General features: G+C 51.7%; 1 long non-coding RNA gene across 3 annotated transcripts; it reads left to right on the forward strand.

Moving 5' to 3' along the window:
• Positions 1-710: 710 nt before the first annotated feature.
• LOC129526199 (uncharacterized) lies at positions 711-13,476 on the forward strand. Of its 3 annotated transcripts, none has more exons than XR_008670816.2 (3): positions 711-2,838; positions 10,520-10,676; positions 12,891-13,476. It is a non-coding gene; the product is annotated as an uncharacterized lncRNA (long non-coding RNA). The 3 variants fall into 3 exon arrangements; XR_010130467.1 differs by lacking the exon at positions 711-2,838 and adding an exon at positions 9,784-10,186; XR_010130466.1 differs by lacking the exon at positions 711-2,838 and having other exon boundaries at positions 10,193-10,676.
• The last annotated feature ends 3,114 nt before the right edge of the window (positions 13,477-16,590 follow it).

Genomic DNA, 16,590 nt, shown 5'->3' on the forward strand with positions numbered 1-16,590 from the left:
CTTGGGAAAGGGTGGGAGCAGCTGGAACATACGCTGGGAGGTCAGCGGGGCCCGCCCACCGGCAGTGGGCTCAGAGGTGGCCGAGGCACTGACTCTGGGCGGGAGCTTTGCCCTGCCTCCTGCAGCCGCCAGCTGCCTGCCTTTCCCTCAGAGGCTCCACACTTGGCTGTTCCTCAGTCCCACGGTTTCTCGGGACCAGCATCAGGGCCGCATTGAGCCTCCACCTTTGAGGCCACACCAGGCCCCGGCTGGGTGGACCCCTGAGGATCCAGACTCACAGAGGCCAGGCACACATGCCACCTTGACATGTGTTGCTTTCCACCATGAGGATGGTGTCTGCCGCCAGCTCCCCTCAGGCTGCTCAGGGCCGTGCCCTCCACAGACCACTCACCCTCAGCAAGCAAGCAGGGGTCCTGAGATGAGGCTGGAAGGGTCTGGGGTTCCTGCCCAGCCCCCGTTCCTGTTCGAGTGGCCTTGGATGAGTCGCTTTCTCTCTCTCCTCCTAAGCTGCACTGTTCCTAGAATGGGATCTCGAACCTGGACCCTGAAGAGCTGTGGTAACAATTATATGTGACAGCTGATGTGAAAACAAGTTCTAAATGTTTTCTGCACCGATACTGAACTTCACTGGGGCCCTGGGCTCCTGGACCCAGCACAGGCTCGGACATGCCCCCACTCTGTGTTCCCGAAAAGGGCTTCCTGAAAGGAACCGCTTCCTCATGGGACTCAGGCAAGACTCACAACACCCCCTGGTTTACCGGGGCAAGGCCAGCCCGAAACTCCCCAGTCCCTCTGCCTTGTGAACGATCCCCCTGACTGCTCCTCCCACTGAGCCACCCCACAGGATGCCTGTGACCCAGGCTTGGGTTAACATGGCACCGCCCTCCAGGTCCTCATCTGAGGCCCCAACTGGAGGCAGCAGACAGCCCCTCAGAGGCCAGGGTGGTTCCAGGAGGAACTCTACTCCACTGTCCCATGGGTACCGTCATCCCTTCTCCCAACACTCATGCCTCTAGCCTTGCCGACCACTTTCTGTAAGAGAAAACCCCTGTCCCAACCCTCGAGACGCCTGCAGAGCTCATGGTCAGGCATCCTCCTCCCTGCAGCCGGCCCCTCCCTTAAGACTGCACGTGTCTTTCTCTGGCATTGGTTCTCAGTGGTTCTTACGTTGGGGACAATGGTCCCCTCTCTTCTGACCGCACCTGCCCAGGGAAGACACCAGCATTCCTGGCCCCATGTCCAGCTGTGGCCCAGGGCTCCATGAGGACCCAGGAACTGTGGCACACAGGGTCCCTCTGCTCGGTGGCTGATGTGGTAAGGAGGGACAGACCCACTGCAAGGCCCCACGCAGGCACTGTACAAATGACCCTTCTCACAATGGCACAGGCTCTCTGGGGGCTCACATATGTGACAGCTATGGGGGAGGGTGGGAGGCTGTGGGCTAAGCCAAGCCCAAGGTCCCGCCCCACAGGTCCGGGAAGGGACAGGATGACAGGCAGGACAGGCCAGGGTGAGCGAAGTCTTGACCCTGGTGTTAACCCAAAATATCTGAGATGGGTCTCAGTCAATTTAGGAAGTTTATTTAGCCAAAGTTAAGGACGTGCGCCCATGACACATCCTCAGGAGGTCATGATGCCCAAGGTGGTCAGGGTGCAGCTTGGTTTTATACATTTTAGGGAGGCATGTGGCATCAATCAATATGTGTAAGAGGTACATTGGTTTCGTCCAGAAAGGCAGGACCACTGGAAAGAGGGAGGGGGCTTCCTGGTCACAGGCAGGTCAAGAACAAACTTGCATTCTTTTGAGTCTCTGATTAGCCTTTTCAAAGAAGGCAATCAGATATGCACGTCTCTCAGTGAGCAGAGGGATGGCTACGAATAGGGAGGCAGGTTTGCCCACAGCAGTTCCCAGCTTGATTTTTCCCTTTGTGTAGTGATGTTGGCGTCCCAAGATTTATTTCCCTTTCACACTGCCTTCAGCCCTCAGGTCACCCAGAGTACAGGTTCGGTTCTGGGAGGCTCTGGGCGAGATGGGCTCTTTGAGTCCCAGCTGACCGGGCTGCTTGGGAAGGCAGTGAGCACAAGCTCCTGTTTAACCTGTACTGTGAACATCACTGCGAGTCCCTGGTGGACCGGGCTGCAGGGATAAGGGACCCTCGAGGCCACAGGCAAGGAGGCTGGCAGGCCAGTGTGGTCCATATCTGGTGACACCACACCTCGCCGGCACCCTGCTCTGGGTATTAGTAAGCAAGGGTGACCCCTCACTGGCACCCTGCTCTGGGTGTTACTAAGCAAGAGTGACCCCTCGCCATCCCTCCCTTGCCTCCCAGCCCTTCCGTGAGCTGAGAAAGAGTCTCCAAAGGCCGCGGGGCATTCGAGCAGCCCCTGTGAGCCATTTTGCTTCCGCATCTCATATTTCCCTGCGTCTTTTCACCAAATATATGAAGTTGTGAACACAAAACTGTCAACTGAGCTAGCTGTCTCCCTCTAACAAGATCAGTCCCAATTATGCCAGCTGCCAGGAGGATGCTGAGAGCTGTGTTCGTCTGAGATCCTGTCTTCTGCGGTGACGTGGTGATGGCACAGGGCAGGCCCAGGGAGTGTGTTTGAGAGGCCCCTGTGGCCGCTTCCAGAGCACCATCAGAGAGACTCAGAGGCATCCAGCCTGAGCAACATGGCAACACCCCTTCTCTCCAAAAAAGAAATACAAAAATTAGCCGGGCATGGTGGTGCATGCCTATGGTCCCAGCTACTCAGGAGGCTGAAGAGGGAGGATTGCTTGAACCCAGGGGACAGAGGTTGCAGTGAGCTGGGATCATGCCACTGCACTCCAGCCTAGGTGAGTGAGAATTTGTCTTTAAAAACAAAAACAAAAAGATAGAGGAAAGAAAATCATAAGGAAGAAAAAATATATTTGCTGAGCTGGCACAGCAGGAGGGAAGGGATTTCCTCATGGCGGATCCTGGATTGGGGGCATGGAGGCAAAGCTTTCACCTGGACATGTCAACACTGTCCCCACAACAGCAAAAACACCAAGGATGGCAACCCCTAGGTAGGGGCGGCCCCTCTGAGGCACGCTGAGCCCTTCCTTATTTCACATGTGCTCACGTCGGCCCTGGGGGGACAAGTCGTTGCCAGTCACACTAGAGTATACACAAGGTGTCCCCCTGTGCCTGGCCCTGGGGAGGAGGAGGCTGGTCCTACCTGGGGCAGGAGGATGGAGAGAAAGGAAACCAGAGCCAGCTGTGAGTCTCCAACGGTTCTGGCCAGGCAAGCAGGGGCAAGCAGCATCTGCAAAGAGGCTGGGGTGTAATTCTGGCAACAGCTTGATGGGGATCTAAGTTGGGGGAGGCTGGAGAGGTGGCTGTGAGTAATCAATGAACTCTACTAAACAGGAATTCAATCCAGGGCCTGGCACTGTAACCCAAATATCTTCAGGGGTCCAGATGGCCCAGTCCATGCACAGACTTCCCTTCAAAGGAAGCCAAATCAGAGCTGAGGGACTTGAGGAATTGTAGTTCTTCACTGTCAATTTCCTTGTTAAACCTCCCTGCGGTTTACAGGGAACACCATGAAGAAATCCAACCCAGACATCTTTCCTTCACAGACTCCACACTCAGCTTCTCCCCCTCCCACGCTGCTCCTCCCTGTCCTTCCCAGACCCCACACTCAGCCTCTCCCTCTCACAGTGATCCTCCCTAGTCCATCCCAGACCTCATCCTCAGTTTCTCCCCATCCCACACTGCTTCTCCTTGTCCTTCCCAGACCCTATGCTCAGCTTCTCCCCCTCTCACGCTGATCCTTCCTAGTCTTTCCCAGATCCCACACTCAGCTTCTCCCTCTCACACTGCTCCCCCCAGTCCTTCCCATACCCCAGGCTCAGCTTCTTCCTCTCACGCTGCTCCTCCCTCATCCCTCCCAGACCCCACACTCAGCTTCTCCCTTCCACCTGCTCTGTCCTTGTCCTTCCCAGAACCCACGCTCAGCTTCTCCCCATCCCAGGCTGCTCCCCCCATCCCTCCCAGACCCCATGTTCAGCCTCCTCCATCCCAGGCTACTCCTCCCCTGTCTTTCCCAGACACCACACTCAGCCTCCCCCTCCCAGGCTGCTTCTCCCTGTCCTACCCAGACCCCACGCTCAGCCTCTCCCTCCCACGCTGCTCCCCCCTGTCCTTCGCAGAACCCATACTCAGCTTCTCCCCCTCCCAGGCTGCCCCTCCCCATCCCTCCCAGAACCCACACTCAGCTTCTCCCACTCCCATGCTGCTCCCCCGTGTCTTGCTGCTCCCTGCTCCTTTCTCCTTCCTCCTGGGCCTCCACCCACCCATCCTGCCTGCTGGTCACAGTCACTGTGCTAACGACCTCCCCCACACAGCCCACAGGGCCCACCCTCCAGGCTCGCTGTAACTGCTTTCTATGAGAGGGCTGTGCGTGGGCAGCTCTGGTGACACACACTGGCATGTCACCCTGGGCATGTCGTGGGGAGCCACTGGAGAAACCCTGCACTAGAGCAAGGAATCAGCAAGAAGAAGGGCAGCCTGAACCAGAGCTGGGAGCGGAGTAGGAAGGCTGCGGGGTACAGGGAGGCAGCAGGGCGGGAGTGGCGAAGCCCTGCAGCAGAGGGGGAAGCTGCTCCCGCCCACATTTGTTCCCACAGGAAGATGCCAGAAGACCCTTCCGCCAACTTTGCCTTTAGTTTCTGGTTTCCAAGGAAATCTGAGAGCCTGGACACGCTTTAATGAGCCCTGGAGGTGACACCTCCTGGTGGGTCCCACTTGAAAGGCTGTCGACTCTGCTCTAGGCCCTCCCTTTAAGCCATCCTGGGGCACCTGCCTGGGACATACATCCCCAAGGAGACACCATCCCATCAGGCACAAAGCCTGCACTAAGCGTGCTGCAGTCACCTGCTCTGTCATTCTGGAAGGGGGCTCAGCCCACCCTCACTGGGGCAGAAGGCAGAATCAGACCACCTGTGTATAAGGGGCAGTGATATTCAGAAAGAAATCAGCACTGAGCTTATGAAAACACCAGCGGCACAAGCAGAAGAGCAAGGGAACAAGGGCTCAGAGGAAAATCCTTCCTCACAAATAGATGTGCTTCACATAACAGAAAAAAATATATATATTTTTAAAAAGATTTACTGTGCTATCCATAAGGCACAAGGACTGCAGCTGCTAAAAATCAAAATCAAGCTCACAGGGGCCAGGACACTCTGATCAACAGGAGGAAGATTCTAAGAGGCAATGTCAATGGAGTGATTGCCCACCACGTGCCAGAAAACGGAGTGCCCCTCACACATATGGACTCAGCACTTCCAGGCGGAATGCCCTGGCATGCAGGAGTAGCCTGGTATGTGGGTGAGTCACAGGTGAGTCTAGACGGGGTGCCTGGTCCTGTATCCTCCAGACGTTGCATGGAAATTGTCATTATCTTTGTCTTCCCCCATGAGCACAAAGCTGAGAACTGCTGTGTGCACTTCATCCACATTCTAAGCTCCAGTGTTCACTACAAGTACCCTCATTTTAAAGACAGTAGGCCCACATGAAGTAATTCTCCCAAAGTCACGCATTTCAACGTGAAGGAACCAAGATTTGAATCCAGGCAGTTTCACTCCAGATGCTGTACCTCCAACCACTAAACTACAAAATCACTAACCTTTGCTAAATGCTTTCTATGTGCCAAGCACAACAGCCGCATTATCTCATTTAATTCTCCTAGAGACTCTCTAAGATAGGAATTTGTGTTTCTATGTTAAATATGGTACAATGAGATGAACTGAGGCCAGGTTACACAGTTAAGATATGATGGAGTTCTAACAAAACGGTTCAGGGCTTTGAAACTAAAATCAAGGGAAAAGTGTATCCGAGACCACCTGATCCACCAAGGAGAACCAAACAAGTAGATCACCCTTGAAAACAAGAACAAGAAATTAAGACAGTGTGGCATTGGTATAAGGATAGGCAAATTGACGGGCAGAACCTAAGAGAGAGTCCGGAAGCCACGCCATCTGTGCAGTCACCTGATCTATAACAAAGACAAGGCTGAGATGTGGGGCTGGGGGGCTGGAGGGGTGTGGTCTTTTCCATTGCTGAGTCGACTGGATATCCAAATGGAAAAAAGAAAGCAGCCTTACCCCTGCCTTACACCACATACAAAAATAAATTTCAGATGGCCTGGAGATCTAAATGCAAAAGGGAACACAATAATGCTTTTAGAGGAAAACACAAAAAACATCTTCATGACCTCAGCTTAAGCAAAGATGTCTTAAACAAAACACAAATTAACCCTGCATTTCTGGGAGGCTGAGGTGGACAGATCACTTGAGCCCAAGAGTTTGAGACCAGCCAGGGCAACATGCCAAAACCCTGTCTCCACAAAAATTACAACAATTATCCAGCTGTGGTGGTGAACACCTGTAGTTCCAGATATTCAGGAGCCTGAGGCATGAGGATTGCTGAAGCCTGGCAGGTCAAGGTTGCAGTGAGCCAAGTTCGCAGCATTTTACTCCAGCCTGGGTGACAGAGCGAGACCCTGTCTCAACAAATGAGACAAAACAACAACAACAAAAAACTTCATATCATCAAAAGACACTGTTATGAGAACTGCAATTCATATATCTGAAAAGGACTCTTAACCAAAACATATGAAGAACTCATGTAAACCAACAAAAATAAGATTGATATCCCACAGAAAAGGGGAAAATACTTGCACAGATGCTTCACAAAAGAAGCAATTCAAATGGCCAAGAAATATACAAAAAAGTGTTTGACACCATTAATCATCAGGAAAATGCAAATTGAAACTACAGTGTAATCCACTTACACACCTACCAGCATGACTAAAATAAGGAGACAGAAAATGATAGGTGTCGGCAAGGATATGGAACAACTAGAACTCTCTTGCAGCTGCTGGTGAGAGAGTCAATGGGGCAGTCACCTGAGGCAGAAGTTTCACCCAGCCCCAATATCACCTCATCTTAACTGATAACATCTGCAACAACTCTATATACTAATAAGCTTGCATTCTGGAATTACTGGGGGTTAAGGCTTCAATATATCTTTTTTATTAATTTATTTATTTATTTGAGATGGAGTCTTGCTCTGTCACCCAAGCTGAAATTCAATGGTGCAATCACAGCTCACTTCAGCCTTGGACTCCTGGGCTCAAGAGATCCTCCCATCTCAGCCTCCTGAGCAGCTGGGACTACAGGTGCATGTCACCATGCCTGGCTAATTTATTTTATTTTTTCAGATTTGGGGGTCTTACTACATTGCCCAGGCTGGTCTTAAACTCCTGCTGGGATTACAGCTGTGAGCCACTGTGCCCAGCCTCCTGCAACATATCTTTTGGGGGGACACTATTCCACTCATAACAGTGTGTTTGTCTATAACACACCTTATACTCCAATAAAAGTGTGTTTGAATTCACAATAAAAATAGCTGATGTGCGTTAAACATTGGCAACGACCTGGCCTCTGCTCCATGCACTATACATGCCTTGCTTCCCCCTCACTCAAAGTGCTCTGGATCCTTGGAAAGGAGGCCTAGACGTGGGTGCAGTGGAGAGAAAGGGAGAGGGGCCTGCAGCCCATCCAAGACAGACTGTCCTCACATCCTGGGCATTTGCCTCAGGAGAATGTAATGTCTGTGATCCACCCCCCACCCCCAGGCTCCTGCCCAGGAGAAGGTCAAAAGCTGGTTGGGTCTTAGGGCATGACCCAAACAGAAGGCTCACTCAGCTGCACTGAGGCAGGAAAATAGGGTCTGGAGGCAGGGAACCTGAGGCCAATTCACGCTGACTTCCTAGAGCTAAATCAAAAGGAAAACCACAACTTTCCACACCTAAGTAACAGAAAGACCAGGGGCTATTCCCTTTGCAACCCACCCCTCCTTTTCTGCTTGGCAGATTGAAAATTGAAACTACCTCTGATTGGTAACTTTCTGCAACCAATCAGATATTTGCATAGAAGTGTAAGTTTGTAACTTCGCTTTAGCCTCTAATTGGTTGCTTTCACAACCAATCAGACGCTTGCATAGGGTGTAACCTTTGTAACGTCACTTCAGCCTCTGATTGGTGGCTTCTCAATCAGACTGATTGCAAGCCATTACCTCATTTACATATGGTGTACACCAAGTAACGAATGGGAAATTTCTAGAGGTTATTTAAATGCCAGAAAATTCTGTAACGGGGCTCTTGAGCCCCTGTGCTCAGCCGGCTCCCACCTTGTAGAGTGTACTTTCATTTTCAATAAATCTCTGCTGCTGGCTCCCACCTTGTAGAGTGTACTTTCATTTTCAATAAATCTCTGCTTCTTTCCTTGCTTGGTTTGTGCATTTTGTCCAAGTCTTTGTTCAAAATGCCAAGAAACTGAACACCCTCCACCAATAATAATGCCTGGGGCTCAGGTGCCTGTGACCTGCTCCTCTTTGTTTCTTCTTCCCTGAGGAACATCTTGCTCAGCTCCTCTTAGGAACCAAATATCTGGGTACCCCCAAAATGTATACATTGAACCACTATCCCTTAATGTGGCTATAGTTGGAGCTGGTGCCTCTAAGGAAGCAATTAAGGTTCAATGAGATTATGAGGGTGGAGTGCAATCCAACAGGATGAGTGTCCTTAGAAGAAGAGACACCAGAGAGCTCTCTCTCCCCCCACTCCCTCACACTCAGAGGACAGGCCTTGTGAGGACACAGTAAGAAGGCGGCCTCCCACAGCCCAGGGAAGAGCCCTCCCCAGATGCTAGCCCTACTGGCCTATGGATCCTGCACTGCTGGTCTCAGCCATTCTGGCACCAAGATCCTGCACTCCTGGTCTCCCGAAGTGTGAGGGATAAATGTCTGCTGTTGGAGCTGCCCAGTCTGTGGCATTTCCTTATGACAAAGAGAGCCAACTAAGACAACTCCTGACATTCATTAAGGAAAATGGAAGAGCCAGTAACTCTGCTGCTTTATCCTTCACAGAGGCAGGAATCTGAATTTCATCAGGATTTAAAACTGTCTGTCTCTGGAGGCTGGGTAATGCTGACCAGGACAAGATCATTATCTGTGGAGGCCCTTTCATTTCATCATACTCTCAAGGCTGAAACTTGATTTCTCCCTCAGAGCTCAAGGCAAGACCAATTCTCTCCTCTGTGAACAAGAAACACAACAGCTGCTGTAAAATCTTCAGTGTAAATGGCAGACTTGCAGCTGCAGAAAAGCAAAGTCATGGTACAACAGAAAAATTTGAGAAACACTTCCAAATCGCAAGTGAAATTAAAATATAGAAGTGAAAAGTCAAGAACAGAGGCAGGTTGGATGTGAAGGTCTTACAGAGCCAAACCACACACAGCAGATGCTCCGGAGGAGAAAATGAAGAAAGGAGCAGAAGTAGCAGCCAAAAACATAATAGAAGAAAACTTTCAAGGTGGAGAAATTGAAAATGCTGAGCAAAAAAATAATGCAGAGAGAGCAATAATGCCAGAGGGTGTTGTGCTACACTGAAGTTTGCACTTCAGGAAAAACAGGACATCAGAAAAGCTCCCAAGAGGAAAAAAGTAAACAGATTATCTTCAAATAAGCTAAAATTAAGTTGTCTTCAAATGTGTCTGCTGAAATAAAAGATGCCTCCAGACCATGTGATATGGTTCCACTGTGTCCCCACCAAAATCTCATCTTGAATTGTAGCTCTCATGATCCCCAAGTATTGTGGGAGGGACCTGATAGGAGGTAATTAAATCATGGAGGTGGTTACTCTCATTCTGTTCTCATGATAGAGTGTGAGTTCTCACAAGATCTGATGGTTTTATAATGGGCTTTTTCCTCTTTGCTCAGCACTTCTCCTTCCTGCCATCATGTGAATAAGGACATGTTTTCTTCCCCTTCCACCATGATTGTAAGTTTCCCTAGGCCTCCCCAGCCATGAAGAACTGTGAGTCAATTAAATCTCTTTCCTTTATAAATTACCCAGTCTCAGGCAGTTCTTTACAGCAGCGTGAGAATGGACTAATACACCATGGGATAACTGATACTGGCATATCTGTGTGGGAAACCCCAGGACCTGAGAACTTTCTGGCCATTTCTAAAATCTCCAGATGGCTGCACCTGTCACCTCTTCTGTAAAAGCTGCTTGAACGGAATCCTTCAAAATACCAAACAGGACAGCAGGGACATCACCATAGAAAGAATTGGGCTGGAATGATAAGCCAGGTAAAAATAAGAGAATCAAAGCATTCACAACTCTTGTGAGAAAGGCTGCTGCTGACACAAATTTAAAATACAGTTTATAACAATGCCAACAAAGTGGAACGCATTGGAAAACTTTAAGGGGTTTAAAATTTCAAGTAAGAAGTATGAGGTTTGTAAATTCAGAGGAAATTAATGCACTTAGGAAAGGGATGAAGATAACAAGGAGGAGCAGCATTAAGTTCTCTGTTTTCCATAAAAGGGAGTCAAAAGTCATTGTTTAATCTTTCATTGTTAGACAAATATAAGTTTAAGACTGTTTCAAAAACATGATGTCTGCCTTCTAAATCATTACAGATTTTTTAAAAGAAGAAATATGTGGACAGAAAATATGTGACTGAAACACCAGGAGTTTGATGTTGGTCTTGTTGCTCACTGCACAGAAAGCCAGTCACTGAGACAATGAATACTGCAGGGAAGAAGGAAGGCTTCATGCAGGTGTGCAGCTGAGGAGGTAAGAGCTCATTCTGAAATCCATCACCTCAACTGGCTAAATTTAGGGGTTTATAGAGCAGGGAAGAAAAGTAACCACATGTAGAAAAACAAGAATTGAGGGGCACAAAGAAGAGGAGGTGGTCAACAGGAAGAAGGTGGTCCCTTAGACAATCATGATGGGTGCAGGTCAGCCGTCTCATTGTCCAGGAAGGCGGGGAGGGGAAGGGAGAAATGGGAGGGAAAAAGGAAGATAGGGAGGGGAGGAGAAGGGAGGGATGGGAGGAGAAGGGAGGGATGGGAGGGAAGAAAGGAGGGAGAGGAAGGAAGAAGAGAGGGATGGGAGGTGGGAAGGAAAGGAGGGAGGGGAGGGAAGAAGGAAGGGAGGGGAAGGAAGGGAGGGGCAAGAAGGAAGAAGGGAGGGAGGAGGGAGGGGAAGGGAAGGAGAGGAGGGGAAGGGAGGGATGGGAAGGAAGAAGGAAGGGAGGGATGGGAGGGGAAACGAGGGAGGGAAGAGGAGGGGAAGGGAGGAATGGGAGGGAAAAGGAAGGAAGGGAGGGGAGGGGATGGAAGGATAGGAGGGAAGAAGGGAGGGAGGGGAGGGAAGGAGGAAGAGAGGGATGGGAGGGAGGGGAAGTGAGAGATGGGAGAGAAGAAGGAAGGAAGAAATGGGATGTGAGGGAAGAAGGGAGGGACGGGAGGGCAAGGGAGGGAGGGAAGAAGGGAGGGAGGAAGAAAAGAAGAGAGGGAGGGAGGGGAGGGGAAGGGAGGGAAGGGACGGAGGGGAAGGGAAGGAGGGGAGGGGAAGAGAGGGATAGGAGGGAAGAAGGTAGAGGAAGAAAGGGACGGGAGGGAAGAAGGAAGGGAGACTGGGAGGGGAAGGGAGGGACAGGAGGGAAGAAGGGAGGGAAGGAGGGGGGAAGAGGGGGAGGGGAAGGACGAGAGGTCAATATGACACACTCATTCCAAACACCAGGTAGAATTATGTAAATATAAAGGATTTCTGGTTACAAAAAAAAGACCAGTCTAATGTCTTACCACTTATAAGAGACTTCATAAAGCAAAATAATACAGAAAGGTTTAAAATGAAAAGAAAAAAAGCACAGACTACAGTAAAAGTCAAGAAAGCTGGGGCTGGCACATTAATATTGCAAAATTGAATTTACAACAGGAAGCATTCACTGTTACATCAGGAATCATTTTATAATCTTCATATATGCAAATAAAGATGGAGTGCTAACAGTAAGCAGCATTTGTGAACTCACCAAGACAGCGGCAAAACACCAAAAAAAAAGGGAAATCTTTATAAATATGGGGGAAGGGATTAGGTCCACTCTGAAGGCCATAATAAATGAGTCCAGCGAGGGGTGGGAAGACAAGATGAGCAGGGCTTTGGCGTTGCAGGAGCGCCTCGCACAGGGATGCCTACTGCAACCATTTAGATGCAAAGTAAATCTAAGCAAATATTTAAAATGCAAAATTTACACCACTCTTGCTTTCTTGTAATGCAATGAAGCTACAAATCATAAAAGTTTAAACAAAGAAGCCAACCACTTAGAAATATAAAAGTAATGGAGCAAAGAGGACATACAATGACGTATCATTTGTAATAAAATAAATATAAGCATACTACGTAGCAAACAAGGGACAGAGCCCAAACTGTCATTGGGCATCAATCTGTAGCTTCAACCGCGAATGCCATTTCTTAAAGTCAGACAAAAGAAACATGTGGGGCACAAACCCGAAGAGTTTAGGAAAACACTTCTGGTTTAAAGAGGCCTGTCAAATGGCCCTTGCACAGACCCCGCCGACCCACCACCAGAATCCCTGCAATCCACAGAGACCACAGCTCACACTGCTGCCACTCCTGCAGGTGGACAGGCAAGCTAGGCTGGGGAAATGGGGTGAAACGCACCACTCAGTGCCGCCTTAGGCCGCCTGCCCCTACAGGGACCCCGTGCCTGAGGTCCACCCACCATGGGGCTTGGGGTCCTGGAGGGCCATCACACTAACCCCCCCTGCCACCTCTCCCCATCTCCAGTGTTCACGGTGACCCAGGAACTTTGTGCTCAGCCGTCTGGGGCAATTCTGTCTGCCTCCAATCCATCTGTCAAAGCCCTGAGTCCCAGGACTTCAGAAAGTGACTGTGTTTGGAGACAGGGACTCGATAGGGGAGATTAATACAAAGTGAGGTCACATGGGTGACCCTAATCCAATCTGACACGTGTCCTTATAGGAAGAGGAGATGAAGACACAGATATGCACAGAGGGGCAGCCCTGTGAGGACACGTGGAGAAGACGGCGTGTGCGAGCCAGGGAGACAGAAACCAACCGTGACAACCCCTGATCTCAGACTGCCAGCCTCCAGAGCTGGGGGAAAGTACGTTTCTGCTATTGAAGCCCCCAGTCTGTGGTGCCGGGTTACGCGCCAGTACCCATACGCCAGCCGAGACAGCAATAGCGAGACACTCCGGACAGGTGAAGGGCGTGCGGCCTTCCCACCACCCACCTGAAAACACTGCCTAAAGATGAGCCCAGTCCACAAAGCCTGTATGAAATGACGCGTTCAACAGCAGGAAAGACCTGGATGGCATAAAAAGAAAAAGAGTCAGGGAGACCAAGTCAGGCGAGGGGAGAATGAGACTGGAAATGGTTTGGCTGTGTCCCTACACAAATCTCATCTTTAATTGCAGCTCCCATAATTCCCATGTGTTGTGGGAGGGACCCAGTGGGAGATAATTGAACGGTGGGGGCGGTTTGCCCATAGCGTTCTCATGGTAGTGAATAAGTCTCCTGAGATCTGATGGTTTTAAAAGGGGAAACTCCTCTCGCTTGACTCTCATTCTGTTTTGTCTGCCGCCACGTAAGACGTGCCTTTCGCCTTTCACCATGATTGTGAGGCCTCCCCAGCCATGTGGAACTGTGTGTCTGTTAAACCTCTTTCTCTTCATAAATTACTCAGTCTTGGGTATGTCATTATCAGCAGTGTGAAAACGGACTAATACAAGACTCTTCAAAGGACGCCGAGCCCAGCACCTCCCCAAAGCCTGAGGAACTGGAGCGACATGAGGGCTTGGTTCAATCTTCCTGACCTTTGAGTTCTGACCCCACCTCCCGGGGGGCAGGGAGATGTGCGGTGAGGAGGTATTCACTGAACATTTCTGGACAAGTGGAGGCCGTAGTGGGCACTTGGGCAGACAGCAGTCTGTGACGTGCAGGCTGCCCAGGAGGCTGGAGCTGGGTGCAGGGCCCAATAGCAGTCAGCCCCTGCAGCCAACAAGCACCTGTGAAATCTTGACGGTGCACAATGCAGTAATTTATCTGGGCTCCACCGGGAGGCTGGCTGGCTGGAGCCGTTGGGTCTGGGGTGTCCCCTTATTGCTTCTCCTTCGTGGACTGGGGGCTGGTGGGGACGAGCTGCTTCCCTCAGCAATGGCGAAGGTGCTGGGGAGAGTAGAAAACCCTCCACTTCTGTAGGCCCAGGCCCCGGGCCTGCACACTCTCTCCTCCGCCCACGTGCCCCGGGGTGAGCCCAGTTCAGGGCCAGGACACGCATTCCTCCTTCTGCAGGAGGAACGGTCTCCTGGCAGAGGGCCCGGATGCAGGGCAGAGTGAAAAATTGTGGCCAATTATGCCATCTGCCACACCGGCCTGAGAAATTGGGCTGCATCCCAGGGCAGCAGGGGCCATCAGCAAGTGACAGGGAGCCGGGCTGCAGGGAGGTGGGAGGCCGAGAGACCTGTCGGAGGCCACTGTAGTTCATCGTCCAGGAGAGAGATCGCAGAGGCCTCGATCCGGGGGCGGGAGAGAGGGCAAAAGGCCACAGAAAGGGGTGTTTAGGAGGCAGAACCTTAGGCCTGGACACTGGCTGGCTGCTAGCTGGTGGTTCAGGATAAGTTCCTGGTGACTGGCTGGAGAAGCTGAGGATGGGAGGGGCAGAGCCCAGGGGCAGAGTCACTGGGTAGGCGAGCCATCCTCCAACCCAGACTCTAGCCCATGTGGCTGAGACTCCATTCTATGTTGTGTAGTGTGTGTGTGTTTACAGCAGTATGCATGTGTGTGGTGTGTGCTGTGTGTGGTATGTTTGCATGTATGATGCATATGCCGTGTGTGGTATGTGTGGTGTGTTTGCATGTCTGATGCATGTGCCATGTGTGCTGTGTGGGGTGTGTTTGCATGTATGATGCATGTGCTGTGTGTGGCATATGATGTGTGTGGTGTGTTGAATGTATGAGGTATGTGCTGGGTGTGTGGCATATGCCATGAGTGGTGTGTGTGCTGTGTGTGTTGTGTTGCATGTATGATACATGTGCTGTGCATGGTGTATGTGATGTGTGTGGTGTGTTGCTTGCATGCTGTGTGTGCTGTGTGTGTCATGTGATGTGTGTGGTGTTTTGCATGTCTGATGCATGTGCCATGTGTGGTGTCCATGGTGTGTGTGGTGTGTTTGCATGTATGCTGCACCTGTTGTATGATGTCTGCATGAGTGTGTGGCACGTGTGTTGTTCTCCATCAGAGCACTCCCTTCCTCAGGGATTGGGGCATTTACACCCCTAGAATAGACCCCCCATCCCACCCTTCTCCCCCAGATCTCTCGGACCCCTGGACTGAGCTATGGGGAGCCTGCCTGCAGCTCCCTCCCCACCCTCCACTGGACCAGCCCCTCCCCAGAACCTAGAGCCTGTTCCCCTGCCTGGGATCAGGTCTTGGGGCCTGGAGGGTCAACACAGAGGCCCTCTGCTGTCTCCCACCCTGGAGCCTTGTGGGAAAGAAGTAGCTGGTTGCTGTGGCAACCTGCACATGGGCCCTCCCCTCCTCCCCACTGGCTAAGCCTCCGGGGTCTGCCCACACCTCTCCCAGGTGGGCAGGGAGAGAAACTCGAAATCTCTGATGCACTGAGACCTGCAGCTTCACTGCCAGGAGGCCAGGGTCTCTGAAATGAACAATCCCAGAGGGGAGGCAGAGTCCTCCTGCCCCAGTGGCCTGGGACAGTGGCACGGCACTCCCTGCCCTCAGTCCATCATACACACAGGAATGCCTGCCCTGAACCCCTCAGGGACCCCCACCCGTAGATCTGTCCTCCAAAATCCTCTCAAACCCCCACAGTCACTGCCTCCTCCTGCCCTACGCCCTTTAAGTAAACTCAAACAGCACAAAGAACTAATTAAGGCAAGGTGACTCCGTGACTCCAGAGCTCCATGGGACCCTGGGGACACCCCACATGCAGAGTGGGCTTGGGGAGCAGGGTCTGCTCTCAAGGTCTTGGGTCTGTGAGACCGTCTCCCACATGTGGGCCCCAGTCCCTGAGCAGAACCCACAGTCATCCTCAGCTCTGTCTCCACACTCCAGGTGGTCAGGAAGACACAGTCCTCACCCCCGGCCTTCCCAGACCACGCAACCCTCGACTCCGCAAGGAGTGACGAGGACCTTTCCCTTCTGTAACCTGCCGCTGGGCCCCCAGGGCGAGGCACCCTGAGAGGATGCCTCTCTGCCCAGCCTCGCTCTCCACGCTCCACACACCAGCCTGTCTCTCAGCCCCTTAGGCTGGTGCCCAAGGCAGCTCCCATGAGAAACCTCCCCCCAAAAATAAAGGAAGTCCCTGCTTTTCTTCTCTCTTTGGTCTTCACAACCTGGGGAACTTGCAGCCTGGGTGCTGCTGGAGGCAAGGGCGCCAACCACCCTGCCCCACCACCCCCGGTACACAGCAGAGCCCATGTGCAGCTCCAGGCTGGGCTCCGAGCTAACAGGCAGGCCAGCAAGTGCGAAGGGCCTCTCTCAGCTCCCGCTCAGCTGGGAGCCTCCCCAGGCAGCAGGGTCAGGAAACGGGGCACCCTGCTGACCCCCCACCCTCACTCAGGGGCCCTCATCTTGTGGGGGCTCCAGGACAAGGCCCTGCCCCTGCCCAGGGGCACAGACGGTGAGAGCAGGAGGCCAGG

Source organism: Gorilla gorilla, chromosome 14, assembly GCF_029281585.2.
Source record: "Gorilla gorilla gorilla isolate KB3781 chromosome 14, NHGRI_mGorGor1-v2.1_pri, whole genome shotgun sequence".
In the NCBI taxonomy this organism is placed as follows: domain Eukaryota; kingdom Metazoa; phylum Chordata; class Mammalia; order Primates; family Hominidae; genus Gorilla; species Gorilla gorilla.